This window comes from Triticum dicoccoides, chromosome 2A (genome assembly GCF_002162155.2).
Source record: "Triticum dicoccoides isolate Atlit2015 ecotype Zavitan chromosome 2A, WEW_v2.0, whole genome shotgun sequence".
NCBI classification, from domain to species: Eukaryota; Viridiplantae; Streptophyta; class Magnoliopsida; order Poales; family Poaceae; genus Triticum; species Triticum dicoccoides.
This window is the reverse complement of record NC_041382.1, coordinates 545,270,127-545,276,126: the sequence shown is the minus strand read 5'-3', so window position 1 is coordinate 545,276,126 and position 6,000 is coordinate 545,270,127.

The following is a 6,000-nucleotide window of genomic DNA, read 5'->3' as shown; positions in this document are numbered from 1 at the left end:
CGAGCCAGCTGGCACCGAGTACGATCTGTGCTTAGGATGGGCCACCTTCACCTAAGGATATCTCGAGAAAGGTGCATGTGGCGGGTAGGCCGATGCTACCGACTAATCTGCTCAATGCTGCAACCGGTGCTATGCGGAGTCTGCATGACAGTGTTCTTTCTTTGGAGAAATGGCGTCTCCGAGAGAATGATGTGGCATACCCGGTTTTCGTGGCCAAGGTGCCAGAGGGCAAGGGCTTTGTGTATAGCGCCATCGGGGGTATGATCGTCCTGCGGTTTGATGACATCTTCGCTATGTTTAACCTTCATCCGCTGCACTACACCTTCGTTCAGCTATTTTCGCTGAGTATGGAGATGCGGATCATTAGAGACAAGACCCCAGACATCGTGATAGTCGACCCCTTCTACATGTGTGCCAAGATCTTGGGCAGCGCTGGGGACCGGCAAGTCGCGAGTTCATACCTCGAAGGCGTCATTCTGGCAAACCCAGATAAGGATAACTTCCTCGTGCCTTACTTTCCCGAGTAAGTCATCCCCTCACCGCCCCGTAACATATGCTTTCTTAGATTTCGATCATTCTTTTCTTTCTAACATTCCCTGTTTTGTGCAGTGACACACATTGCACACTCATCCTCTTAAGCCCGAAATATTCCATGGCCATGTATTTCGACTCGGACCGTCAGTCGAAGAAAGACTACACAAATATCAAGAAAGTTCTTGATGATGTTCTCCCCGACTACGCCAGATCTGGAGGCACCTTCAGCAGGCCAATTCATAGGTACGGCAAGCATGTGTTCGCCCACAATACGATGTTCCCCTACGTCAAGCAGCCGCCTGGCGGTCAGAAGGATGCCTACTATGCCCTCCATCACATGCGGGAGATCGTACGGGACCATAATCACCTTCTGCTACCAAATAATCTCAAAGATTGGGCAGCAAGGTTGTCAGCAATCCAGGACGTGGACATCAGACAAGAATTCTTTCGTTCGCATCCAGTCGGAGTTTGCGGAAATCATCCATCAAGATGTCCTTCGTACCTCGGGGCAGTTCTACCTCAGATATCAACCGTCCAACAGTGAGATAGAAACAACGCTACAAATGCAGGCTGGCAACGCCCGTGATTTCATGACCATCATGATAGACGGCGGCTTCATCCACTCTCCGGTCCCTGAGTCGAGTCGAAAGTAGTGATGCTATGTGTAGTTCTGAAATATCGATTAGCTCATGTTGTAATTAAACTTTAATGAACTTGTATGTCTCTTTGGTTTGGACAGTCGTTCAACTTATATGTAATCGATGCTATTTATTAGTAGGACCACGAATCGTGCTATTAATGTCTTGCTTTTCTCTTCCGATCCTTTTGTTGCATACTTATATATTGCTTATGTATTGTCTATGAATTGCTACTAACATTTTGTTTGGCTAGTGCATAGAGATGTCGTCGTATGTCGTGTATAAGGGTAAGGTTCACAGAGTCTACGACGACTGGGAGGAGTGTCGGAGACAGGTTCACCGTTTCAACGGTAACAGTTACAAAGGGTACACCACTAGGGCGGAGGCGGAAGCTAGATACGCGTGCTATCTAGCGGGAGAGAGGAGGGAGCGGAGGAGGAACCGGATGAAGACCAGTTTCATCGCGATGATTCTCATCGTGATGACCGCAGCTCTCTTCTATGTGATGGTAGTTTAGATGATCGATATCGACTTGTAATGTGAAGACAAACTCGCTACTCGCGGTCTCGAGACTTGTAATGTTCTAACTTTGTTCGGTCTTTTGAATTCGGAGACTAATATGATGAATTGTAATCGGAGACTAATCTTCTATTGTATTTGATGAATCTGCTATTTATATGTTGTGCTGTCTATATTCTGTGCAGTAATATATTTTGTAACCTATGCAAATATCAGAAAACAAAAGAAAATCCTAATATTCATACTAGTGGCGCACCACACTGCACTTTAGTGGTGCACTGCAATAAACGCACTGGTGGCGCACTACCTAGAAGTGCGCCATTAGTAACCCAGAGCATAAGGTAAATATGGACCCCTGGGAGGCATAGTAATGGCGCACTGTTTGACATACTAATGGCGCACTCCCTGGTGCACCACTATTGTCTGGTATACTAATGGCGCAACACACCGTTTGACATACTAATGGAGCACTCCCTGGTGCGCCACTATTGTCTGGTATACTAATGGCGCACCAGGGGTGCGCCATTAGTATTAGTTACTAGTGGCGTGATGATAGTGGCGCACCTGTAGTGCGCCATTAATGGCCAAAACAGGTGCGCCACTAATTAGCCTTTTCCTAGTAGTGTGAATGAGATGAGAGAAGCTGGTATGAACTCGACCTATCTTGTTTTTGTAAATATGATTAGTTCATCGTTCCTGATTCAGCCTATTATGAATGAAACATGTTTGCAATGACAATTAGAGATTATAGTTGCGCATAACATGCTTAACTAGCTAGGAGTTTATGATGGTTTACCTTGCATGCCAATATGCTATTAAAATGGTTGTGATGTGGTATGATAGGGTGGATCCTCCTTTGAACGATTCGAGTGGCTTGACTTGGCACATGTTCACGCATGTAGTTGAAACAAAATCAACATAGCCTCCATGTTCACGGTGATTTATATCCTACTCATGTTTGCACTCATTGTTGATTAATCTTAATGCATGTTCATGACTGTTGTCGCTCTCTAGTTGGTCGCTTCCCAGTCTCTTTCTAGTCTTCACTTGTACTAAGCAGGAATACTGTTTTTGCATACACTTCCATAAACCCCAAAGTTATTCCATATGAGTCCACCATACCTTCCTATATGCGGTATTTACCTGTCGTTCCAAGTAAATTTGTATGTGCCAAACTCTAAACATTCAAATGAAATTCTGTTTTGTATGATTGAATAGCTCATGTATCAACTAGGGTTGTCTATATCTTCCATGCTAGGTGGGTTATTCTCATGATGAGTGGACTCCGCTCATCATTCACAAGAAAATGGCTGGTAACCGGGATGCCCAGTCCCATGCTCAAATCAAATCAAAATAATTGCAAACAAAACTCCCCCAGGATTTTTGTTAGTTGGATGGCACCCGTTGTTTCGGACAAGCCATGGATTGATATTTGTTGGTGGTGGGGGAGTATAAACTTTACAATTCTGTTTCAAAACCGCCTGTAATGTGTGTAGCATGGAAGATATCGAGATCTCTTGGTTGTTATGTTTACAATGAAAGTATGCCACTAAAAATATTATTTATCTCTGTTTCAAAACTCGAGCTCTGGCACCTCTGCAAATCCCTGCTTCCCTCTGCAAAGGGCCTATCTATTTACTTTTATATTGAGTCATCATCCTCTTATTGAAAAACACCAGTTGGAGAGCACCGCTGTCATTCGCATGCATTGCTATTAATTTACATTGAGTATGACTGGATCTCTTTTACCATGAATTACAATCTCTAGTCAGTCCTTGATCTTCAGGGGTGCTCTGCATTTATGTTTTGCGGTCTCAGAAAGGGCTAGCGAGATACCATCTTGCTATATCATGTTATGATTGTTTGAGAAAGTGTTGTCATCCGAGATTTATTATTATTGCTCGCTAGTTGATTATGCCATTGATATGAGTAAACATCATACCTAAATGTTATTGTGAATATGGTTAGTTCATAATCTTTGCTGAAAACTTGAATGCTGGCTTTACATATTTGCAACAGCAAGATCAAACGGAGTTAGTAAAAGTTTTTCTTTATCACTTTCAGTTTGTCAACTGAATTGCTTGAGGACAAGCAAAGGTTTAAGCTTGGGGTGTTGATACGTCTCCAACATATCTACTTTTCCAAACACTTTTGCCCTTGTTTTGGACTCTAACTTGCATGATTTGAATGGAACTAACCCGGGCTGATGATGTTTTTAGTAGAACTGCCACGGTGTTATTTTTGTGTGGAAATAAAAGTTCTCGAAATGACTTGAAAATCCATGGAGACACGTTTTGGAATTAATGAAAAATACTGGTGAAAGAATCAGCATTAGGGGCCCACACCCTGTCCACGAGGGTGCAGGGCGCCCCCTGCCTCGTGGGCTCCCTGGGACTCCACCGACCTCAACCCCAACTCCATATATTCACTTTCAGGGAGAAAAAAATCAGAGAGAAGGATTCATCGCGTTTTACGATACAGAGCCGCGACCAAGCCCTAATCTTCCTCGGGAGGGCTGATCTAGAGTCCGTTCGGGGCTCCGGAGAGGGGAATCCGTCGCCATCGTCATCATCAACCATCCTCCATCACCAATTTCATGATGCTCACCACTATGTGTGAGTAATCTCATCGTAGGCTTGCTGGACGGTGATGGATTGGATGAGATTTACCATGTAATCGAGTTAGTTTTGTTAGGGTTTGATCCCTAGTATCAACTATGTTCTAAGATTGATGTTGCTATGACTTTGCTATGCTTAATGCTTATCACTAGGGCCCGAGTGCCATGATTTCAGATCTGAACCTATTATGTTTTCATGAATATATGTGAGTTCTTGATCCTATCTTGCAAGTCAATAGTCACCTACTATGTGTTATGATCCGGCAACCCCGAAGTGACAATAATCGGGACCACTCCCGGTGATGACCATAGTTTGAGGAGTTCATGTATTCACTAAGTGTTAATGCATTGGTCCGGTACTCTATTAAAAGGAGGCCTTAATATCCCTTAGTTTCCAATAGGACCCCGCTGCCATGGGAGGGTAGGACAAAAGATGTCATGCAAGTTCTTTTCCATAAGCACGTATGACTATATTTGAAATACATGCCTACATTACATTGATGAACTGCAGCTAGTTCAGTGTCACCCTATGTTATAACTGTTGCATGAGGAATCGTATCTGACATAATTATCCATCATTGATCCATTGCCTATGAGCTTTTCACATATTGATCTTTTCTTAGTTACTTTTCCATTGCCACTGTTATAATTGCTACAAAAACTACTACTGTTACTTTTGCCACCGTTACCGTTACTTCCATACTACTTTGCTACTAAATACTTTGTTGCAGATATTAAGTCTTTCAGGTGTGGTTGAATTGAAAACTCAACTGCTAATACTTGAGAATATTCTTTGGCTCCCCTTGTGTCGAATCAATAAATTTGGGTTGAATACTCTACCCACGAAAATTGTTGCGATCCCCTATACTTGTGAGTTATCAGGTGCCTCTCTATCAGGCGATGTCACGACGCAATTCGGATGAAGTCTGTATGCAGTTTTCGGCCATGGTGAGGTTATGCCTGTGAGGCCAAGCTTGACGCTCGTCTTCTAGCGTTGGGGCGCACCCCCTAGATCCGTAGATTGATCTTGTTTGGCCTGCTCTATTATTCAGGTCTTGCCATAAATCGTAGGTGTATCCTGGAGCCATTGTCTTTCTGCCTTTACGGCGAGGTGGTTCGGGTTGGTGTTCGGCGTAGGTGGCCGCTTTATCTCGCCCACACGGTGGCCGGTCTGGTTCATCCGCCTGGTCATGCTTCAACGGTATTGGCTCGAAGGCCTCGTCATTGAATTGTGGCAGTAGTCGACGCTTCAGATAGCTCTTTGTTCGACGTTGTAGGCCATATTCTTCGGCAACTAAGACCTGTGTCCATCTTTCGTTGAGTGTATCCTATTCGGCTCAGAGCTGTTGTTGTTGCTTTTTTAGGCTTCTTGCAGTCGCTATTATTTGGCACTTTGCTACCTCTTGAGCTTGCGTTGGATTTCCCCGAAGAGGAAAGGATGATGCAGCAGAGTAGCGTAAGTATTTCCCTCGGTTTTTGAGAACCAAGGTAAAAATCCAGTAGGAGTCCACGCTCAAGTCCCTCGTACCTGCACAAAACGATAGCTACTCGCAACCAACGCGATTAGGGGTTGTCAATCCCTTCACGGTCACTTACGAGAGTGAGATATGATAGATGTAATATTTTTGGTATTTTTGGTATAAAGATGCAAAGTGAAAAGTAAAGGGAAAGTAAAAACAAACCAAGATTAAA